The sequence below is a fragment of the Pinus tabuliformis genome, chromosome 4_1, assembly GCF_031772625.1.
Source record: "Pinus tabuliformis cultivar Carrire ecotype Pingquan chromosome 4_1, CPIR1, whole genome shotgun sequence".
Lineage (NCBI taxonomy): Eukaryota > Viridiplantae > Streptophyta > Pinopsida > Pinales > Pinaceae > Pinus > Pinus tabuliformis.
In genome coordinates this window covers 343210454-343235959 of record NC_142303.1, presented here as the reverse complement: position 1 = coordinate 343235959, position 25506 = coordinate 343210454, and positions in this window count along the sequence as shown.

The following is a 25506-nucleotide window of genomic DNA, read 5'->3' as shown; positions in this document are numbered from 1 at the left end:
GTCACTATATAACCTTCCCAACTCCTGCTTCTTACCCAATTCATTCAGAAACTTTGTAACCAAATAATTTCTTTACTAGCCTCTGTAGCAGCAACATACTCTGCTCCTGTTGTCGAGAGTGCAACAACACTTTATAGTTTTGAGACCCAACTGACAGTTGTTCCACCTACAGTAAGCACATATCTTGCAGTGCTCCTCCTGTAATCTCTGTCACCTGCCACAGTTGCATCAATATATCCTTGTAGAGCAACGTTTGAACCACCAAATCATAATGATTGATTTGTGGTACCTCTCAGATACCTGAGAATCCACTTCACTGCCATCCAATGTTCTTCTCCTGGATTGTTCATGTACCTGCTTACAACTCCCACTGCATGTGCAATATCAGGCCTTGTGCAAAGCATTGCATACATTAAGCTTCCAACTGCTGATGCATATGGAACTTTAGAAATATGAGCCATTTCTTCCTGAGTCTTGGGACATGCCTCCTTACTTAATTTGAAATGGCTGGCCAAAGGTATACTAACTGGTTTTGCATTCTGCATATTAAACCTTTTCAACACCTTTTCTATGTACTCACTTTGAGACAATGTTAATTTGCGATTCTTCGTGTCTCTAGTTATTCTCATACCAAGGATTTATTTTGCAACACCCAAATCCTTCATTGCAAATGAGTTTGCCAATTTCCTTTTGAGCACATTTATTTCCTGCATGATAGAACCTGCAACAAGAATTTCATCTACGTACAATAAAAATATAATATAGTTGCCATCATTTTGCCTTTTGAGATAATCACAATGGTCAGAGTGACATCTAGTATAACCTTGTTCAAACATAAATCTATCAAATTTTACATACCATTGCCTTGGAGCCATTTTTAAGCCATACAAGCTCCTCTTCAACTTGAACACTAGTTTCTCCTTCCCTTTTACCTCATATCCTTGTGGCTGTTGCATATATATCTCCTCCTCCAAATCCCCATGGACAAAGGTTGTCTTTACATCTAACTGCTCAAGATGTAAATCTTCAGCTGCTACTAGACTTAGAATAGTTCTGAATGAAGTCATTTTAACAACAAGAGAAAATATTTCATCAAAATCAATACCTTTCTTCTATGCAAACCCCTTCACCACAAGTCTAGCTTTGTACCACTATTTTCCTCCATCTTCTTCCTTAAGCCTATAAACCCATTTATTATGCAATGTGGTTTTACATGCAGGCAACCTAACTAAGTCCCATGTCTAGTTATGTGCTAAGGAGTCCATCTTTTCTTTCATGGATTTCTCCCACTTCTTCCTGGTTTCTACCTGCACTGCTTCTTCATAACATTCTGATTCACCAGAATCAGTTAACAATACATAATATAATGAAGGAGAGTATCATTCAGGGGGTCTACTTATCCTAGTGGATCTTCTAACACCACTTTTAGGTGCTTGAAGTGCTTGTCTCTATTGTGGTTGTTGTTCTGGCTATTGATCATTATGATTTTTAGGCACCATCACTTTTCCTGTGATATCGTCAAGCACTGTGTATTCCTTTTTTTCTTTTTCCTGTTTCTTTTCCTACAACCGATTCTTATACAAGGCCTTATCATTGAATATTACATCTTTTCTCCTAATGATTTTGTGATTTTCATAATCGTATAAGAGATAACCAAAATCATTAACACCATATCCAATAAAGGTACATTTCTTTGATTTTTCATCAAGCTTTGTTCTATTTTCTTTGTTAATGTGGACAAAGGCTTTACAACCAAAAGTCTTTAAAAATGAGTAGTTTACCTTTTTACCTATGAATGCCTCCTCTTGAATACCACCATCCAAGGAACTTGAAGGCCCTCTATCTGTTAGATAAAGAACGGTATCGACAGCATCTACCCAAAATTGTAAAGGAAATGTTGCATTTAATCTCATGCACCTTGCACGCTCCATGATTGTCCTATTCATACTTTCTTACACACCATTTTCTTGTGGTGTTCCTCGAACTATCTTCTCTCTGTGAATTCCATTCCCTAAATAGTACCTATCAAACTCTTTGCTGCAATATTTACCTCGATTATCTAATCTAAGACACTTCAACCTTTTCCCTGTCTCATTTTCAACCAAAGATTTCCATCTCTTGAAAGTATCAAATACATCAAATTTATTTTGAATATAATAAATCCAGGTGTTTCTAGCTACATCATCATTAAAAGTAACATAATAATGATAGCCGCCAAGTGATGATACCTTAGCAGGTCCCCATACATCTGTATGAACAAGCTCTATTTTTTGCTCTTCTTTTCTTTCCCAGCTCTAAGGAATCTGACTCTCTTCTGTTTTCCATAAACACAATTTTCACAGAATTTTATTTCAACATGCTTCAAACCTGGCAACAAATTTCTTGAGTGAATAATCTACATACCCTTCTCACTCATATGCCCGAGCCTATGATGCCACAATGCCGCATCTTCTCTTGTATAGGTTAAAGCATTAACATAATTAGAAATACCATTGCATAAATACAATGTACCAACCTTTCCTCCTTTTGCTATTACCAAGGATCCTTCAGTGACCTTCCAGATTTTATATATGAAAGAACTTATGCAACCTTCACCTTCCAACTACCCTATTGAAATCAAATTTTTCTTCAGATATTGAACATGCCTTACCTCCTTCAATAGCCATTGATTTCCATTCTATTGTTTTATGAGAACTGTACCCATTCCAATGATTTTACAGGGTTTATCATCACCTAATCGAACCTGTCCAAAATCTCCTTGAACATAATCATGAAAATGTTTCTTATCAGGTGTGGCATGGAATGAGGTCCCTGAATCTACCACCTAGGCATCAATAATATTTTCTAATGAAAGAATCAAAGCATCTTGCAACACATCACATGTTACATTCGCTTCATGATTAGTTTCTTGTTGCGTGTCTCCTTCTTTTCCCTTCCAAGAATTACGGTCTTTCTTCAGGTGTCCTTCCTTCCCGCATTTCCAACACACTATCCCCTATCTAGACTTGGATCTACCTTTTCTTGACTTACTGGGATATCCTAGGCTCTTTCCTCTTTCCATTTTTCTTCCCCTAGTCTCTGTAGTCAAAGCATTACCTGATGTGTCACCGGAGCTTTTCTATCGCATTTCCTCACTAAGGATTGCACTGACGACATCATCAAACTTTAAAGTACTAGATCAAGAGATAGAGTTACTAATGGCCATAACTAAGCCATTCCAAATTTCTGGCAATGATCACAGAAATAACAAAGCCCTAACTTCATCATCAAAATTTACCCCTATAGAACTTAACTGACTTGTAACTGTATTAAAATCATTTAAATGGTCTGCAAAAAATCCACCTTCTAACATCTTCATATTAAATAAATGCCTCATAAGAAATATCTTATTTGAGGCTGAGGGTTTTTCATATAGTTTGGCCAATGCTGACATTAACCCTTTGTTGTCATTTCCTTTGAAATATTAAATGCTATCGATGCCGCTAGGCATAACCGTATTGTTCCAAGTTCCTTTCTGTCAAGAATATCCCATTTTGTGTCTGTCATACTGTTGACACCTAATCCTCAACGGATGGGTGAACTGGAACGCGAACAGTCATCAAGAAGATGAACTGATCCGTCCCATTTATGTATATAAATGATAGTTAGCTAATGAATTATGCAATCTATTTTTCTCTGCCCATTCTGGAGTTACCCTGGCCTGACATGGTATCAAAGCACAGGTCCCAGGTCCCTTTTTCTGGCGTGCCTTGTAACTCCTCTGCCTCTGCCAGCGCTCTATCCTTTGCGTGATTCTCTGCACCTCATTGAATCTCTGCGCATCCGTTTTTGCTGCCTCATGAAATCTCTGTCATTTACTGTCGGCCTCATCATATCCTGCGCATCTGCATGGTATCAGAGCGCAGCTCTCCCTTCGACCATCAATTGAGAGCTACGTGTTGCAATCTACGTGAACGGAGATTTGGAATCGATGGTATCAGATTTTGGAATCGAGTATCCATTGAAATCATTTCTACAACGTAAGGCCGCATCTCATTCTCAAGTGGTTCGACGGTTTGTGTTCCACGAGATCTCTACAGTTCAAGCCATTTGCTAGGCCCTAGATCCGAGCTTGTAGCAGCCAAGGTCGAGTTCACCCTCCTGTGGGACGAGTCTCATATTGGCCAGAGTCATTACCACTGTTGTATGTGGACTCTATTTCTACATATTCTGGACACAAGGAGAGAGGTCGCAGATTTTTAAAGTTCGTTGAGTATGCGAGAACCCGTGCAGAGTGGAGGAGCGGCCGTGCGTGTCAACACCGGAGATGTAGCCAATTCTGTCACCATTTCTGTCGAAGTCCGCACGGAGGGATTATCTCGAGCCACCCTTTGCAGAATTCTGTGCAGAGGGGTTGTTTGCTGAGCGTTCGAAGTTTTGTGAGTTAAGATACCTGTTCGGGCGCCTCGAAGTCCTGGTTCGTGGAGTAGTATTTAAGTTTTTGGCGCAGTCAGAGTATGAATTTTTGGAGCAGTCGGTGTGAATTTTTTGGAAATTTCTTCAAGTTCTTTTTTGAAATTAATATAGAAATGTATTTTTAGAAAAGAATAAAAGTAATTACGCATTTCTATGGCGTTAGAATGTCTTTTACCGTCAGTATGAACGCGCTCAAAGGAAAAGAAATTCAGTCCTCAGAAGCGTCCTTTGCTTAATCCAAACATAAAAGAATATGGTTCCCTTTACCACTAGTGAAAACCGATGCATAACAGGTTGTTTGCCACGATAATCAGGTTGTTGGACCCGCAGATTTGGTTGTGTTCCCTAAGGGAATGAAATGCACTTGGGAGATGTCTGAAGCAGTTGATAAGCATTAAAGCTTTGACTAGCTGCGTATTGTGTTAGTTATTGTATAATGTTCCTGCGTATTGTGTTGGTTATTATATATCTACCTGCATTTCACATTAAAGCCATGGAACTACTGCTGCTACACTCTTAGAAGAAAAACCAGCAAGTTGATTTCTTCATATGTTTTTTATAATGGCTAGTTTTATTTAAAGACGTAGATCAACCTCTGCATCCCAGCTCTTTGGTTCTAGTTGGAAACATCTGGCTGTTTATATGAGGATCCTTGAAGGGATTTGAAGAAACAGTACATAAAAGTATTTGAAATTTTTTGCCCTTTTGAGTACAATTTCACTGTATATCAGCAGAAGTATTTTTTTCTATCAGTAGAAGTTCTTTTACAGAATGCATTCAATCATCTCTATGGTAGGAATAGTTCTCACTGGCAAGGAGAACTATTCTGAATGGTCTCGGATGGTAAAACACACCCTCATCTACAATGAGTTGTGGAAGGGAGTGTGTGTCGGAGAAGAAGACAAAGACCCTGTGCAGCCTACATCAGATAAAGAACTTGTCATTTGGGAAAACAAGAACAGCAAAGCCTATGGATTGATCACATCATCTATAAATGAAGAAGTAAGTCATCATATTTCATCCTATTCCACTGCCTTTGAAGCTTTACAAAAGCTGAAAGAACTCTATGATTCACATTCTGCACTTGAAGTTGTTCAGCTCATGATTAAACTCTTCACTCTTGAACTGAAAAATAATGATCCCCTTGCTCTTGCATCTGAAATAAAGTCTATAATGCATGATATTAAATCCACTAAGGTTGAGCTGGATATCTCTCTTATTGCCTTTCTCAAAGCACTCTATCCTACCTACTCCAATTATCTTGAGTCTTTACAAGCAAATGGAAATCTTAAAGACATAACCTTTGAGTCTCTTGTGAAAAAGTTTGCTAAAAGAGAGAAAGCCTATGGAAAGAAAACAGTCCCTGAATCTTCTGAAGAGACTGTTTGCCTTGCTCATAAAGAAAAGCATCCTGCTCAAGATTCTACAAGAGGAAGACGTGGACGAAGAGGAAGAGGAAGATACTTCAAAGGCAGGGGGGGCAGACATTCTCAAGCAGAAAAGGCAGATCTGCATTGCATTCGCTGCAAACGAAATGGATCACATGATTCTTCTACATGCAAGCTACCATGGGACAAAATTGAGCAAAGAAGAAGTCAGCAGAAAGGTAAAACTGATGACACAGACAAAGGTAAAGCACCTAAATCCGCTCACTATATTGAGGCACAATGTAACATTGGAGTAAATGAAGATTTGTTTAATGCTTCACTTGCTTCTTCGAAAAATGATTGGTTGCTTGATTCAGGAGCAACCTGTCATATGACTCATAGGAAAGATTTTTTTGAAGATTTCACTGACAATGTTGATGGAGCAGTATACTTTGCAGATCAGTCAAAAATCAAGCCATCAGGGCTTGGCACAATCAGGCTTAAGTTGCCTGGTCTTCCAGACTTTCTTCTGGATCATGTTCTATATCTCCCACAGCTCAAGAGAAACTTGCTGTCCTTGGTCCACATCCACCAGCAAGGTCACTCCATTCATATGTTTAATGGAAAGCTTGAGGTAAGAAAGGCATCTGACCACTCACTTGTCATGAGGGGAATAGAAGAAGAAAGACTTCTTAAACTGCAAGGAACCTTTGCTCATGCACAACATTTCTCATATATTTCTCATCATGAAGAAGGTACACTTCCGTCAAGTTTATTATGGCATGCTAGATTTGGACATTTAAACTATGATAGTCTCCGCTTGTTGAAGAAAAATGGTGTTGCTGGTTTGCCTGCCATTCCTAGAAAACATAAGCAATGTGATGCTTGCATTCTAGGAAAGCATAGCAAACAGTCTTTTCATGATTCACATTCAAGAGCACATAGGAAGCTTGAACTCATTCATTCAAATTTATGTGGTCCAATGCCTATTCCTTCTGCAAATGGAAATAAATATATCATGACATTTATTGATGATTACACCAGAATGTGTTGGGTTTATTTATTGAAGAACAAATCTGATGCTTTTCAAACATTCAAGAATTTTCATAAATGGATTGAAAATGATGCACAATCTCATATTGGGTCTATTCGCACTGATAATGGAAAAGAATATACATCAAATGAATTTGAACACTATCTTCGCCAACATGGGATTAAACATCAAACAACTGTGCCTTATAATCCTCAACAGAATGGTGTAGCTGAAAGAATGAACAGAACAATCTTGAATATGGTACAATCCATGCTTTTCTTCAAAAATGTAAAGATAATGTTTTGGGCTGATGCTGTTCTATGTGCTGCATATATAAAGAATAGATTTCCATCTAGTGCTATAAGAAACAAGACTCCTTATGAATTGTGGTATGGACATGTTCCTTCGGTAAAACATCTCAGGATTTTTGGTTCCACCTGTTATGCTTTAATACCAAAGGTACATAGAAACAAACTTGGTGCTAGAAGTCGTAAGTGTATCTTCCTGGGGTACTCAAACACCTCTAAAGCATATCGTCTCTATGATGAAGTAAATAAAAAGTTTGTTGTATCTAGAGATGTCATTTTTCTTGAATCATCCAAATCTGACAGTGTTATTGAGCGGCAACTTGATCGCTTGGATAGATTCACAAAAATGAAATCATTTCAAGAGTTTGATAATCAGATTCCACATCTTGAAGGGGGGATTCCTATACTATATCAACATGTGGAATCTTCTTCTGAAGAACAATCTCCCGTGCATGAAACTCCAACACCGGATGATCCTTTAAGTGATGTAATTGATAGAATTGGGAGACTCAATCTTGATTCAATCCCAACTCAATCAACAAAGCAGCCTGGACCATCTCAGAAAGGTCCCCCAAAGTGGCTGACAAAGACACTTGAAAGTGTTCATCCTGATGAAATTGGAAAAACAGGAACTAGAAATACAAACCGACAAGATGGAGGTGATGTAGATAACTCTAATTCACCTGTTGATATGGATGTTACTTATGATTGTGAATTGAACTTGTCTACAGATTTTGAACCAACTTCCTTCAAAGAAGTTGCTTCTCATGATGAATGGAAAGAAGCGATGTAGAAGGAGTATGATGCCCTCATAAAGAATGGCACTTGGAAGCTGGTTGATCCTCCATTTAGAACCAAACCAATTGGCTGCAAGTGGGTCTACAAGAACAAATACAAAGTTGATGGCTCACTTGACAAGCACAAAGCTAGGCTTGTGGCAAAAGGTTTTGCACAGAAGGAAGGGGTCGATTATGAGGAAACTTTTGCCCCCATAACAAAATGGGCCACCATCCGGACACTCTTTGCACTAGCTGCTCAGAACGGTTGGAAAGTCCATCAAATGGATGTAAAAACTGCATTCTTGAATGGAGATCTAAAAGAGAATGTTTTTATGTCCCAGCCTAAAGGATTTGCTGTGAAAGGACATGAACATAAAGTATGCAAACTTGTGAAGTCCTTGTATGGCCTCAAACAAGCACCACGAGCCTGGTAGAAAAACTAACTAAGCATCTTCTGAAACTCAACTTCAATCATTTTGATCTTGATGATGCAACTTTATTTGTCAAGAAAGTTGGCAAAACAGTTGTATATCTTGTGGTATATGTAGATGATATTTTAATGACAGGGAACAATGAAAGCTATATTGCATCCATAAAGAAAGAATTAGGAAAAAGTTTTGAAATGACTGATTTGGGCTATGTTCATTACTATGTTGGCATTGAAGTAACCCAACATCCAAAATCCATATTTCTTTCTCAAAAGAAATACATTGGAGATTTGTTAAACAGATTTGGCATGACAAAGTGCAATCCTCTTTCTACTCCAATGGAACAAAACTTGAAGCTCACATCTATTGAAGGAAAGGAATTTGAGGATGCAACAAAGTATAGACAACTTGTAGGAAGTCTCATCTACCTCACTACTACCAGACCAGACATTTCATTTGCTGTTGGAATCCTCTCCAGGTTTATGCAAAAGCCTTGTGAGGGACATTGATCTGCTGCAAAAAGAGTTCTAAGGTACTTGAAGGGAACTCAAGACCTTGGAATCAAGTATACACAGGTGGACGACTTCAACTTGATTGGATACTCTGATTCAGACTTCGATGGAGACAAAGAAACTGGGGTATCTACTTCAGGATATGCTATGAGTCTTGGATCAGGAGCTGTCTCCTGGAGATCACGCAAACAATCAGTACCAGTAGATTCCACAACAGAAGCAGAATATGTGGCAGCAGCTGAAGCAACGAAAGAAATTGTGTGGCTCAGGAAAATTCTTGAAGATTTGCAGGTAAAACAAATACAATCAACTCCACTCATGATTGATAACACCTCTGCAATAAAGTTGGCCAAGAACCCCAAGTTCCATGATCGTACTAAGCACATCAATACTAAATATCATCTGATCCGACATCATGTTGAGGTCAAAACAATCCATCTCCGTCATTGTTCCACAAACGAGCAAATTGCAGACATCTTCACCAAAGCGCTTGGAAGAGAAAAGCTTGAAAGATTCATAACGATGCTTGGACTCACCAACATCCCTTCAGATTAAGGGGGGGAATGTTGACACCTAATCCTCAACGGATGGGTGAACTGGAACGCGAACAGTCATCAAGAAGATGAACTGATCCACCCCATTTATGTATATAAATGATAGTTAGCTAATGAATTATGCAATCAGTTTTTCTCTTCCCATTCTGGAGTTACCCTGGCCTGACACATACTGATGAGCCCCAAATTTTATAACATTTTGGGCTCATTTGACCCAACTACCCTTGTTCAATCCTTCATTTTTCATAACTTATGCATTATTTTTTAGTATGTTTATGTCATTTGTACGAATAAGGGTAGTCACTATTCCTAGGTGGCTAACACGTGCTCATTTCAGGATTTTTTGACACATGTTGAAGCAAAACCGAGCAGACATGGGCTAGGAGACAGCCAAGCTTGGGTTGAGGATTCGTAGGGGGGTTGTCTATGGCATTAAATAGCCTCCCTCGGGATCTTCACCCCGAACTCCGAGCTCCAAAGGCCACCAAAACCGGATCTAGAAGGTAGCCAAGCAGATTTCTTGGAAGGAGCTGTTCACTCACAGTTTGGGTAGCCAAGTCCCATAGATTTAGGAGGCTAGCTAGGGCCTCGTAGTGTATAAATGTCAAGGCTTCAGCCTTCGAAAAGGACTTTTGAAAAACTCTTGCATATTTTTCACTACGTGCTGCTAGCTCTGTTTTGTTCTTTTGTAGCCATTATTGGCATAACTCTTGACTTATGATTATTTTTTGATAATGGGAAGCAGTCAGATTTGATATCAACTCTGAGTTTTTTATAGGAGCCATACCTCTCGCGGTTGGGCCCAACCTGAGAGCCTAGGGCCTCCTTATTTGTATTGTTATCCTTCCTTTCAGCACTGTGATTTTTCTTTTATGCATTTGAAACGAAGTTTGTTGAGCTAGATTTAGTTGTGTTCATTAAGTAGGTCATTGTTGAGGAATAGAATTGCTTCAGATCTGTAGAATAGCTTGATAAGATAAGGATTGATAAAAGATCTAGAAAAGGGTTGCCTGCACTCTCAGTTTCACCTCTCCCTTATTGGATCAGGGGCTGGAATTGTGAAACCAGTACTACTCAACAAAAACACTAGTTTGCTTGACCATGCAATCGTTCGTGCAATGTTTTTTCATTTGTAGAAGTTAGTCATGCGTTCAGACCTTCTTAGATGTTCCTTTGATTAAGTGATGTACATGGTTCTCTTTGGAAATAAAACTGATGTTCATTTGTTTCGTTGACAGTTTGGATAGATTAGCTAAGATTTCGATTGTATGCAGGATTTGGTTGATTCAGTTAAGTGCACACCGTGTAGGGCATATCCATCTTTCTCTCATCCACCTAAGCTTTGTCCAAGCCAGCTGCTCCACCTTCTAGTTAGCTTCTTTGTCTCACAACTACTCTTCTGTCCACATAACCCTCCTACTTGCTCTTCCATTGCCTTAGCCTTACTTAAGACAAGTTAGCTCTCCACATCCTCTCATCACTTCATCCATCAGTCACTGGGTCATATTAGACCCCTACCCTACCTCCCTATCCATTCATGCATCCTCTTTCACTCACCCATATTCCAAAATCCAATGTTAGAACATCCTGTAGAAATCCCTGAAACATTCTGTAGAACCCCTGCAAACTTCCTGTAGAAGCTTACAAGTGAGGTTGTTGGATAGCCAAACATGGTGAAACTCTCTAGAAGGGTGTTAGGGACTCCTTAGATCCTCTCTGAACCTTCCCAACCTTTTCCAAGCATTTCTCCTCCTTGATCCACCCCTGCACAGTAAGAAGCCAATTAAAAGTACATGTATGGTAATTTTGATAACGTAATCAAAAATACAAAAAGATGTGTTCTTTAGATAGAGATAGCATAGGCATGTGCATTTCACCTTTGTAGAAGTAATGGCATCATTTTCAATAGTTTGCATCCACTCCGTTGCATCAGTAGGACTAGCTGGTAGAATTAGGGTTTGCTAGGGTTTATGTTACTCTTTGACTTTCAGTTTCTTTCTACAAGTAGATCAACTTCCTTTGAGTTAGCTTCCATCCATCAGGTACAAAGCTTCTTCTAAGAGCTCATAGAAGTTGGCTTGAGCCCCTAGTGGACTTGTGCCAGCTGACCAAGTGACAGTTGCGGCAAGAGCTAGTACTTGTGCATACAGCACCGTCGCTTCCAAGTTTGTTACGAACTACCGGGTTGATAAGATTAAAGAAGGGAGTCCCAGGAGTTGCAGCATTATTGCTGCAATACTGGAGCCCACCATATTTTTGGCGCCGTTCCTGGGGAAGCGTCAGAGTATTGGTGATTGTTGATTTTCTTCTATTTTCCTACACTTGCCTTCTGCTAAATAGTTTATTTCATTTCCATTCTGCAATTTCATTTCCGCAAGAGTAAAATAGATATTTCCTGCTTGCATAGATTAGCATTTTAATTCTGCAATTTTAATTCTGCAAGTGTAGATTAGAAATCTCAATTCTGCAAGCGTAGATTAGCAATTTCAATTCTGCAAGCGTAGACTAGCGATTTCAATTCTGCAAGTTTAGACTAGCATTTCATTCCTGCAATTTCATTTGAGCAATGTAGCTTAGTCCTTTCCTGCTTTCATTTCAATTCCGCATCTTCATTTCAGCAAGATAGCTAGTTGCAAATTCAATCTATTTTAGTTTTGCTGGTACAAGTAGAAAAAGCAAAAAGCAATCAAAAGCCTTTCCATTTCATGCCTCGTAGGAACAGAGATAAAACTGGCAAATTCTTACCCAACACCCCCACCACTTCACTGAGCCACCCTTCTCTCTTCTTTGGTGACAGTGATCCAGAAGAACCTATAGGCGAGCCTCCTGAGATATACGAAGATCCTATACCAGAAGAAGAGTTAGAAACCATCCCACCTGAAGCCATGGCTGAAGATGGAAGAGAAGATGAGAGAATAGAAGGTGCCTTTCCCATCCGAGAGACCAATGGAGACATGAAAATGAAAAACATAAGCCCCTCCGCTTTACCTCACTTCCATGGATTGACTACTGAAGACCCTGATACCTTCTTGTTTGAGTTTGTTGTCCTTTGTTGAACCTATGACTATACAGAAGATGAGCAAAAAATGAAACTCTTTCCCTCTACCCTCAAGGATGCAGCATTACGTTGGTTCATGGGATTACCTAGAAATAGTATCACCACTTGGGCTCAGATGCAGCAAGCTTTCAATACCAAATACTGGGACTACTGTAGGTCTAAGGAAGCCAAGGGAGAGATCTTTCGGATGACCATGGGAAATGATGAGTCTTTAGAAGATTATGAGGAAAGATTACAACTTAGCTATAAGCGGGCCAGGTGCACACTCGACCCTGAATCTCTCAAGTTGGTCCTGCTCTGAGGAGTCCCTGAAGCCCTTCTAGATACCCTTCACATGCTAGCTAGAGGAGACATCTACCAACTACCTTACGAGGATATAAAGACTGTGTTTAGAAACCACTCTAGGGCAGCCCAGAAAAGAGGTAGGGGAAACCCCCTTTCAGCTAGTGCTACTTTCTCCAAGCATGAGTTTGTTAATCAGCTGGAGGGCCTCAAAAGTGAGGTGAGACAGAACATTGCCATGCAACTTGATACATTCCGAAGCCAACAAAAGAAAGAGGAAGCTGAGAGGGCTTTGGCCATCTTCTGTCCTAGGTGTACAGGGAAGCACCCTAAGAACGAGTGTCCCTTACACTCGGTAGAGGAATGCTTCGTTTGTGAGGAGGACCACCCCACAAACCAATGCCCAACCTTACTTGGGTTTAAGGCCATGTACCAAGGAACTGAGGCACCCACTGAACCTCTCTACTTCCTCAACCAAAGAAGGCCGCATGGACCTAGACCTTACCAGCAGGGGATGCAAGGGACATCCCAAGCCTATTATAGCCCCAAAAAATCTGCTCCTATGCCTTCTTGGGGTCCCCCTACTCATCCTCCCTGGTCTGTGCCTCCTCCATGGTCTTACCCACCTCAATAACATACTCAGCCCACTACTCATTCATTTCACTCACATGTCCAGCCACAGCCTCCGGGGAATGCACCTCAACCGGGGTGGAGGCCCCAGTACAACACTCCTCCTGCCATTTTGCCTCCACCACCAGCTCAACCACAACCATTACCTCCTGCTCCTCCGAGACAACCCCAAATGCTTGCTCAACCGAACCCGAACCCCAACAACCGACAGGCCCAGCAGGTATATACCGGGGAAACAACCTGCACTACCTATGCTGTGGAGATCCAGGAGATCAACCTGCGATACGGGAAGACTCTTCCGGATCGCCAACCTCCTTCCCTAGAGGATGAGGAAGATAAACAGGAAAGTGAACCCAAGACCACTCCACCCTTTCCTGAGAGACTAACAGTAACCACACAACCTGACCCAGAGGAGAATGAGCTTCTGGGAGATCTCAAATAGTTGTGTGTGAGAATACCGCTTCTCCAAGCCATCAAAGATGTACCGATATACAACAAGTTGGTTAAGGAAAAGTGTTTCAGGCACCCAAGCAGGCGAAAAAGAGATGCCTCAACCATCAATGTCATAGGACAATTATCTGATCTTATGTTGGGGCAAGTAATCTGTCCAAAGTATTTGGATCCTGGGAGTCCTGTAGTTGATGTCCACATCAATGGCACCATCATACCCCACACTTTGATTGATTTAGGGGCTGCCATTAATGTGATGACCAGGGATACCATGCTCAAACTCAACCTTCAGGGTTCCTTAAGGAAGACCTCGAGAGTCCTGCAGTTTGCAGATCGCTCCACCATGACTTTCGAAGGGATTGTGGAGGATGTCTTGGTCTCTATTGACTCTTGGGAGTATCCTGTGGACTTCTTGGTTCTTCAGCCAAAGGCAAAGCTTACCGGATACCCCCTTATTTTGGGAAGACCTTGGCTAGCCACTGCGGATGCTTACATAAGCTGCCGAGCAGGAAACATGACCATCAAAAATGGTCCAAGCAGCTAGTCCTATACCCTCCTGCCCAACCTCTATTAGAGCATGACTTACCACTTTTGTTGGAAGAAGGAGAAGAGGATGAGGTGTACTCTGCACCCTTGTGCACCTTAGAGACCACCAGGGGAGGTCCTCAAACTGAGGATGATTTGATTGAGACCTTGATTCAGAATCTGCCTCCAAGTGCATTGTCCTTAGAGAAATTGGTGGAAGATACTCAAGCCAGCACCTTAGTGAACCTTTGTGTGACCGATCCACTCTCTCCCAAGGTCAAAAATGTGGAGTTTGGCCCCAAGAGAATGTTAAAGATCAGCTCCTCCCTATCTCCTTCCCAGGAAAAGGAGCTGTATAGTCTGTTGGCCAGTCATCTAGATGCTTTCGCTTGGAGCTATAAGGAGATGAAAGGAGTCCACCCTTCCATCTGTACCCATCACATCTACATCAAAGAAGATTGTAAACCGGTCAGGCAACCTCAGAGGAGAATGAATCCATCCCTTAAGGACATTGTCAAAGAAGAACTACAAAAATTGTTGGATGCGGGATTCATCTACCCCATCTCGGATAGCGAGTGGGTGTCCCCTCTAGTGTTGGTACCCAAGAAAAATGGAAATTGGAGAATCTGTGTGGACTACCGAGAACTGAACAAAGCCACCAAGAAAGACCACTTTCCTCTGCCTTTCATAGATCAAGTGTTGGATGGACTAGCGAGGACGAAGTTTTTCTCTTTCCTAGATGGGTTCAGCGGGTATAACCAAATCCAAATTAGCCCGGAAGACCAATATAAGACCACCTTCACTTGTCCTTGGGGTACCTTTGCTTACCGAGTCCTTCCCTTTGGGCTATGCAATGCTCCTGCCACTTTCCAAAGAGCAATATTGAGCATCGTTTCTGAGATGGTCCATGATTCGGTGGAAATCTATATGGTTGACTTCACTCCCTATGGGTCCAACTTCGAAGAAGCATTGTCCAACCTGGGAAAAGTCATAACCAAGTGCATTGAGATGAACCTGTCCCTTAGTCCAGAAAAATGTGAATTCTTGATGACTGAAGGGGCCGTGCTAGGACATACCATTTCTCGCCAAGGATTGCAGGTGGATCCTAATAAAATTGCTCTCATAAAAAAGGTTCCACCTCCTCAGAAAGTAAGAGATGTTCGGAGTTTCCTAGGCTTAGCAGGATATTATAGAAGATTTATTAAAGACTTCAGTAAGCTAGCCTCGCCACTGTTTGGCCTCTTAGCAAAAGATGTTGAGTTCAAATGGACGAACGATTGTCAAAGGGCTCTGAATGAATTAAAGGATAAGTTGGTGTCCGCCCTGATATTAAGAGGTCCAAATTGGGCCCTACCTTTCCACATCCACACTGATGCCTCGAACAAAGCCATAGGGGCAGCCTTAGGACAGGTTGAACAAAAACTCCCATATGCCATATACTTCATCAGCAAAATCTTATCCAAGGCAGAACTGAACTATACTGTAACTGAGAAAGAGTTCCTGGCCGTGGTCCATGCCCTGAACAAGTTCCGACACTACATCACTGGCTATCAAACATTTGTACATATTGATCATGCTACAATTAGATATTTAATGAATAAACCAGATGTGAATGCTCGTATTATTAGATGGTTACTTCTATTGCAGCAGTTTGATTTGACTATTGTTGACAAACCAGGTAAAGAAAATGTTGTTGTTGACTTCTTGTCTAGACTTGATTTACCTGCAGGTGAAGATGGAACAGTGGATGACCAGATGCCAGATGAACATCTGTTTGCTATCTCAGTACTCTCCCCATGGTTTGCTGAAATAGCAAACTATCTGGTCTCAGCACAGTTCCCTCCGCATCTATCTTCTAAAGAGAAAAGCAAAATTGTAAGGAAGAGTGCCTCATTCACTTGGATCGGGGGTAACCTGTTCAATCTTGGCCCTGATCAGATCTTAAGGCGTTGTGTAAGGGAGGAGGAAGTCTTTGACATCCTCCTAACCTGTCATGACGGGCCTTGTGGAGGAGATTTTGCAGCCAAGAGGACTGCCTTCAAAATTCTACAGGCAGGCTACTATTGGCCCACGCTTCATCAAGATGTCAAGAGATATATCAGCCAATGTGACCCATGCCAAAGGATGGGGAAGCCAACCCCAAGGGAGAAATGCCTCTCCAACCTCAAGTGACTCTTGAACAATTTGAGAAGTGGGGCGTGAATTTTGTGGGTCCTATCAATCCTCCTTCAAGGCAAAGGTCTTACATCATTGTGTGCACAGACTATTGGACAAAGTGGGCAGAAACCAAGGCAATCAAAGCAGCGATAGAAGAAAAGGTGGTTGATTTTTTAAGAGAAAACATCTTCTACAAATTTGGCTACCCAAGAGAGCTAGTCAACGATCAAGGAAGCCAGTTCACCTCCAACTTAATTGAAGATCTGCTTGCTCATCACAAGATCAAGCATAAGACTTCCACCCCCTATCATCCTCAAGCAAATGGGCAGGTGGAAGTCACCAATAGAGCATTAGAAGGGATTTTGACTAAGGTGGTGAGTAGCAGCAGAAAGGATTGGGCAGATCGCCTGGTTGAGGCCACCTGGGCTTACAACACCACTTGGAAGACCACAACCGGTTTCACACCTTATGAACTGGTCTATGGGAAGAGAGCTTTGCTGTCAATTGAGTTCGAGTACAACACATTGAGGATGGCAGCTCAGCTAGACCTAGATCTCAGCCATGCCCAACAAGAAAGGTTATTGCAGTTGAATGGGCTGGATGAACACAAAATGCAGGCCCTTCTCCACTCAGAAGTGGTTCAACTTCAGAGAAAGATATGGCATGACCAGCACCTCAATGACAAGCAATTCCAACCGGGAGATTGGGCACTGTTGTATGATTCCAGACACAAGGATTTCAAGGGGAAGCTAAGGACAAGATGGTTAGGGCCATATGCAGTGGAGAAGTGTAATGATAATGGGTCTGTTCTTATTCGGACCATCGATGAGGAAGCCATCCCCATGCTCGTCAATGGGCATCGACTAAAGATCTATAGGAAACCTCTTTCGAGGCAAGAGTTCATCAAAACAGTGGAAAAATCAGTGCTGGTCATAGAGAAGGGTTCTGCCTCTGTTTTGGGCATACCATGAGCATTCAAAAAAAAAAAATCATAATAAAAAGATCCTTGGGTGAAAACCTTTCTGAGGCTCCCAAGGCAGATGGTAGGGGTGAAAACCTCATTGAGGCGCCCCTGCTGTCTCTCTGAAAAAATTGGAATAAAAAAAAAGACCCTTGGGTGAAAACCTCTCTGAGGCGCCCAAGGCAGATAGTAGGGGTGAAAACCTCATTGAGGCACCCCTGCTATCTCCTCAAAAAAAAAAAAAAAAAAAAAAAAAAAAAGAAGAAAAAAACCAAGGAAAAGAAAAAAGGCAGAAATAGAAAAACAGGCTCAAGCTTTGGAAATTAATGCAGGTTGCAGGTATTCCATGCAGAAAAGGAGGCCTCTCAACTCAAGGATAAGGGTCCCTACCATGCTACCAGGTGACCTCACCAGCACTCCCTCCAGAAACAATCATCTCTTCCAAGGTTTGGGCACGGTCTGGTCATAGTTTAGCCTCCTACAGGAAGCTATTGGACTTTCTACAGGAAGTTTTGTATTTCTACAGGAAACTTCATGTAGAATCTTGGGACGGGCCAGGATCGACTGTGTAGAAGAATTTGAAGCCCGAAGTCCAATAAGGAGGCATGCAACCAATGTTTTTCTCCATCACCCACTGCTGTCGCCTCCTTCCACCACCATTGCTGCCATACGATTGAAATACCTGCGCAGTCAAACCAGAACGTTGGACTCTCAGAAGAAATCATTTTCAAATGGAAAACAAAGCATGCAGAGGCCGATGTGCTACCTGTCAAGGCAATCCGAAGACCCTGCAACCGTGAACGTGACTCCATCGTTTCAGCATGCACCCGAGGAGGAGAAACGGCTACAGGATGTCCTACAGGAATCCTGTAGCAGTTGATCCGGCTAGAGCACACGCCATGAAGATACCTGAAACTCATGAGCCAGCACATGCACCATCCACAGCCAAGCAATTGGTCTCATAACTAGCAGCAGTCAGCGAAAAGGAGCTCCTGTGCCTGTGCACGAAGCGGCAGCAAGCAGATCCGTCACCCTCATACTAAAGCATGAGAAAAACAATGTCACGGCCGCACAGGTAAGTGCCTCACCCTGTTTCGTCAAATTACATGAACAATGCTTTAAAATGTGTGTAAATATGAAAATGAATGGGTTGAGAAAGTCAGGTAGCCATTCAACTGGCCACCACAACCAGCCCGACGGCCTCGTTCGATCCGAAAAGCTTTGGGTGTGTCGACGAGACAGGTAATGGACACGTGGGAAGAGTCGAGTCAGAGAGAAGCGGCGATCTAACAGGAGTGGCGGTGGTAGATATGCCGGGAATGATTCGGCGGTCAGGCAGACATGCAGTGGAATGATCACAGGTGACGTCGGCCAACGGGTCGACGGGGATAGCTCACCCCCGTGCCACGAATTCTGCAAAGATTCAAATCTACCGGCTAGATTGCGTATGGCACACTACACCCATTTATTCCCAACCGCTTTGTAGCCGAGTACGCATCCGCAATTTCCTGAAGATTGATACTCCGAGTTCTCGGCCTGTTCAAACGTCCTGTTGTTGCACAGAAGACCCAAAACCACTGAAGCGCTCCCCAGAACCCGTGCACGACTTCTACAGGAAGCTGCGCTATAGGAAGCTCAACGTTACGGAGAAATTAAACTGTTCACGTCAAAGGTGGGAAGTCTGGAACGAGGTAAGCCTGAACATAGTCCTCCCATGCAATTGGTTCGAAAGGTGTTGAAGTCGACGTATCAAAGGGGTAGAAAACCGTAAATTTCAGTCTATGCATGAATTTGCAAGTGTCTTCTTATTTCTGCATGAGAATTGTCGTCGTAGTGTGTATGCGGGATTTTCTACAGGGTTTGGTTCATAATTGAGCCACTGTCAAGGCTCACCCATAGGCAGTCGTGAATTTATAAACTGTGTGCATGATAGAGGCGTAACCGTGCGCTCTGTCTAAGGAAATCCCAAAGATCCATCTTTTTATACGCGCCAGCCAGCTTAGGCCAACACAGCAAGCTTTTACCATGCTGGGTGGGTTCATCAGGAAAGAGCCTACAGACTCAAAGAAGCTATGGGAAACCCCTGAGGTGGTAGACCTTTTTTCTCGTGCACAGTGGATGTCATTCTGTGACAAGCTTCAAGGTCACGATGACGAGGTTGCAGAGGAATTCCTGCGATCCTTGCAGCTGAAGTCCAAAATGTTGGCTATTGTCAACTTCAGAGGTTTGACCCTCAGACTTACCCCACAGTTCATTAGTAGGGTCACTGATCTACCGATGGGGGTACCTTGGGATAAGGAGGAGAGAAAACTGGGCTAGAAGGCTAAGAAGGAATTCTTTTTTCCAGAGGAGCAATTCTCAGAAGACAAGAATGGATTGTGAAGAACCAGCCTACAGCCGTTCTAGAGTGAGGTTAGCCTCCAAATTATGAAGTATATCATGTGCGAGGGGTGGTTCAGCATCGTGTATGGATACCATTTTTGGCTGCTCACAGAACTTAGGCACCAAATGGACCTACCCTCAGAGAAAAAGTTGAGCATTCCTTACTTACCTTGGGATAAGGAGGAGAGAAAACTGGGCCAGAAGGCTAAGAAGGAATTCTTTTTGCCGGAGGAGCAATTCTCAGAAGACAAGAATGGATTGTGAAGAACCAGCCTACAGCCATTCTGGAGTGAGGTTAGCCTCCAAATTATGAAGTATATCACGTCCGAGGGGCAGTTCAGCATCGTGTATGGATACCATTTTCGGCTGCTCACAGAACTTAGGCACCAAATGGACCTACCCTTAGAGAAAAAGTTGAGCATCCCTTACTTCCTCCTCCAGTCCATGACCGAGTGTGCCACTAAGTTGAGAGAGGGGATGCCATATCAGATAGCCCATCATGGACTCATTAAGCTCCTCGTGGAAGATGCACTTCACACGTATACCATCCCTCTCTCCTAGGAAACCTTCCCAAATTTGACTAAGGATGATGACATCCGAGTGCTGGCTGAGGAGCTCACCTCCTCCAGTAGCGAGGAGAAGGAACCAATTCAAACAGAGAAGAAAGAGAAAGGCCAAGAAACCATGGCCAAAGCACCAAAGAAAGAGCACAAGGGAAAATAAGAGGAAAAACAAGCTACCAAAATAGAGGGTGACAAAACCACATTAACCCCCAGGGAGAAACGACTACAGAGCAGGGTGGAAAGGACTGAAAAGGTCAATGTCAGTGAGGGCACCTCTAAGGCAGCCTCAGCAAAATTGAAAGAAAAAGCACCCTCAGCCAAGCAAGCTAAAACAGTGCCATATGTTTCTATAGGAAATTGAAAACGGCTTCTACAGGAAGCCAGAAATCAGCCACTACAGGGCTTTCTACAAGAAGTCCTGAGAAAAGAACACAAAAGGAGAAGACGGCCGAAATTCTTGCTCGGGAGGCAGCAGCTGTGCTGGCCACCCTAAGTACCTCTCCTAATCCAAAGGAGAAACGCAAAAGGGAGACTCCTCTGTATTTCAAAGCGAGGAGAAGTGTAAGAATTAAAACCGGCAGGCCCCAACCTCCATCTAAAGACCCAATTACCATCGAAGACACCCCTACCTCACCAAAGGAGAAGTCCCCCTCCAAAGTATCAGTCACTTACGAGCGGGGGAGCCCCAAGACAACTACATAGAGGGAGAGAATGGAAAGGTCAGCTTCAAAAACCCCTCTACATGATGCTGAAGCAGTTCTATAGGAAACTTTAGCCAGGCTCAAGGAGACCGAAAGAATGGAGTGGGAGGCAGCTACATCACCACAAAGGGAAGAAGAGGTAGAACACATTATGGAGCCTAGCCCCCAACCCAGCTTGAGCTCTTATTATAACTTTTTGGAGGCTGGGAAAATTATTCCACAAAAATTCACAGTGCCGCTTTTCTTTGCGCTGGAGGAAGAACGAGTGAGGACCCACACATGGATGAGGATAGCTAAATCTAAAGGAGTAGCAGATATAGGCCCCTTGGAGGAACAACTCAAGGAGGCCAGAAGGGAATTAGCTATGGCCAAACATGTGGGGAATTGCCAACGAGTATTTCTACAGGAAGAGAATGAGAAGCTCAAACTGCAGCTACAGGAACAGAGGAAAGAAAGGGGCACAGCATCAGAGGACACTACATCAGAACCTCAAGGAAAAGAAGGAATGCAAGCTGGTCCTGAGGAACTAAACCAACATCTACAGGAAAGGGAATTGTAAGCAAACACAGAGATACAAGCTCTCAAACAGCAGTTGCAAGAAAAAGAGGCACAACTTGCCTGCATGGCCAGTTGGGCTATGGATGCTCTACAATGTAGGTAGCCGGCCAAATCTTATGGCCTATACCTACGGAACCAATGCCTGCAATTTCAGATTAATGCATTAGCACAGAGGGGTATCTCCCAGATCCAAAACCCCCAGCATTTCACAGATTTATGCAACAGTAGCTCCTTAGAGGACAAGGCCAAACTGTCAAAGTTCTACCTCCATAATTTGGCCTTTCCTAATATAACTTCATGGGATCCCAACACAGTTGTGGGAGATATGCAGCTGATGGCATTGACCTCTTGGTTAAACCACAAAGAGAAGAGAGTGATAGAGGTCAAAGATGTTATGAACCGAGAATTACATGAACCACTGTTAATCAGAGCAGAGCCAGGGGACCCCACTGCATTGATATCCGCCCACCAACACCTAACAACCAACCCGCAGGCTTTACTAAAATATATGGATCAGTAGGCTCAGGCTATAGCACATTTCGAGGATATGGAGCGACTACTAGGGGAGAATTTTGTTCATGATTGCACCCAAAGGTGGAACACGTTGTCCCACAGCCTCAAAATCAGGGAGTATCACACTCCAACTAGAATGAGGGAGGGCCTAGTACAGGTACCTCTCTACAAGAAGTCCATGCAGAACCTCCAGGCCAGCTAGATCGGCCTTAAGCTAAGCCCACCTTTGCTTCTGGGATTGGTAGAAGGAAGCATAGAAAAAGAAGAACATAAGCAATGGGAAGAGGTGGAAAAGAAGGTCGGGTTCCATTACAGTGAGGAGGATACTACTTCAGAAGCCTGGGATGTGAGAGTGGCGGTGAAAGCAATGAAGGACGAGGAGATGGATTAGTTGCTTAAGGATGAGCAATCATTTTAGCAGGGGGTGATGATGAGCCCAAAATTTGGTAACATTTTGGGCTCATTTGGCCTAACTACCCTTGTTCAATCCTTTATTTTTCATAACTTATGCATTACTTTTTAGTATGTTTATGTCATTTGTACGAATAAGGGTAGTCACTATTCCTAGGTGGCTAACACGTACTCATTTCAAGATTTTTTGACACATGTTGAAGCAAAATCGAGCAGACATGGGCTAGGAGACAACCAAGCTTGGGTTGAGGATTCATAGGGGGGTTGTCTATGGCATTAAATAGCCTCCCTCGAGATCTTTACCCCCAACTCCGAGCTCCAAAGGCCACCAAAACCGGATCTAGAAGGCAGCCAAGCAGATTTCTTGGAAGGAGCTGTTCACTCACAGTTTGGGCAGCCAAGTCCCATAGATTTATGAGGCCAGCAAGGGCCTTGTAGTGTATAAATGTCAAGGCTTCAGCCTTCGAAAAGGACTTTTGAAAGGGGTTGCCTGCACTCTCAGTTTCACCTCTCCCTTATTGGATCAGGGGCTGGAATTGTGGAACCAGTGCTACTCAACAAAAACACTATTTTGCTTGACCATGCAATCGTTGGTGTAATGTTTTTTCATTTGTAGAAGTTAGTCATGCGTTCAGACCTTCTTAGATGTTCCTTTGATTAAGTGTTGTACATGGTTCTCTTTGGAAATAAAACTGATGTTCATTTGTTTCGTTGACAATTTGGATAGATTAGCTAAGATTTCGATTGTATGCAGGATTTGGTTGATTCAGTTAAGTGCACACCGTGCAGGGCATATCCATCTTTCTCTCATCCACCTAAGCTTCGTCCAGGCCAGCTGCTCCACCTCCTAGTTAGCTTCTTCGTCTCACAACTACTCTTCTGTCCACGTAACCCTACCTGCTTGCTCTTCCATCGCCTTATCCTTCCTTAAGACAGGTTAGATCTCCACATCCTCTCATCACTTCATCCATCAGTCACTCGGTCATCTCAGACCCCTACCCTACCTCCCTATCAATTCATGCATCCTCTTTCACTCACCCATCTTCCAAAATCCAATGTCAGAACATCCTGTAGAAATTTCTGAACATCTTGTAGAAATCCCTGAAACATCCTGTAGAACCCCTGCAGACTTCCTGTAGAAGCTCACAAGTGAGGTTGCTTGATAGCCAAACTTGGTGAAACTCTCTGGAAGGGTGTTAGGGACTCCTTAGACCCTCTCTGAACCTTCCCAACCTTTTCCAAGCATTTCTCCACCTTGATCCACCCCTGCACAGTAAGAATCCAGTTAAAAGTACATGTATGATAATTTTGATAACGTAATCAAAAATACAAAAAGATGTGTTCTTTAGATAGAGATAGCATAGGCATGTGCATTTCACCTTTGTAGAAGTAATGGCATCTTTTTCAATAGTTTGCATCCTCTCCGTTGCATCAGTAGGATTAGCTGGTAGAATTAGGGTTTGCTAGGGTTTATGTTACTCTTTGACTTTCAGTTTCTTTCTGCAAGTAGATCAGCTTCCTTTGAGTTAGCTTCCATCCATCAGGTACAAAGATTCTTCTAAGAGCTCATAGAAGTTGGCTTGAGCCCCTAGCGGACTTGTGCCAGCTGACCAAGTGACAGCTGCGGAAAGAGCTAGTACTTGTGCATACAGCACCATCGCTTCCAAGTTTGTTACGAACTACTGGGTTGATAAGAATAAAGAAGGGAGTCCCAGGAGTTGCAGCATTATTGCTGCAATACTGGAGCCCACCACATACTCATCGGCTTCTTTGTCTTTCCACTAAATGGTAGTTATAGTTCTCCCTGATACAGATATCTTCCATCTGCATCTTCCGTACCTGGTAGTTTTGGCCATTGAATTTTTCGACCCTAAACCTACCATATTTCGCCATTTCTCCCACTCAAACTAGAAACCCTTCTCTCTTGCAATTTTATCAGCCAAATAGACCTTCGGCTCTGATACCAGTTGTTAGAAAATTATATATTACAGAGCAATGGAACACATTAAATATTGTAGAAATATAAACACAGAAAACGTATAAAACAAGAGAGACACAGATATACGTGGTTCACCCAGTTTGGGCTACATCCATGGAGAAATAACAAGTCCTTCTTTTATTATATTATCCACCAAACTAAAGAGATACAACATAGAACAGATCCGTTGTAACACCCTATTCGCTCTCAATCTCCTCTCTCTTCATCACTCAGAATACAGATATATATAGATGCAATACAATTCCCTCATATATAGTGAGGGGTTGCCTTATAGGGAAAAAAACCCTAAACTAAACATAACTTCTACTGTTAGATCATTCACATAATGAATGGCCTAGATTGACTAGAAATTACTAGACTTTTACAACGCAATTTTACATCTAATTTTAGCTTCCGGGGCGCTACCCCTAAACCCCCACCGGGGGACCACTAGCCCTCGGGCCCCCCAGCCGTGGGTGATTAGGACCCCCAGACCCCCGTGGGGGGACAAGATCCCCCCCCACATGGAGGGGTGTACAGTCTTCCTGGGGTATACATCTAGCTGAAACTTTTGAATACAGAAGATAATTAGGCTCCACACCCAACAATCTCCCACTTGGACACTGATTATAGCAACTGCACCACTACTTCATTTGCTAGACAATGACTCCACTTTGGACCTGACTGTTTCTTATCTTCTTCATCATACTTGAAGACTAATTGAAACTAATCAGATTCTCAGTTTTTCCCTGGTTACAACTTTTGTTAACATATCTGTAGGATTCTGGCTAGTGTGTATCTTTTGCAGCTTCAACTGTCCATCTTCCAATGCTGACTGTATGAAATGGTACTTGGGCTATATATGCTTAGTCTTGGAACTAAATGCAAACTTCTTTGCAAG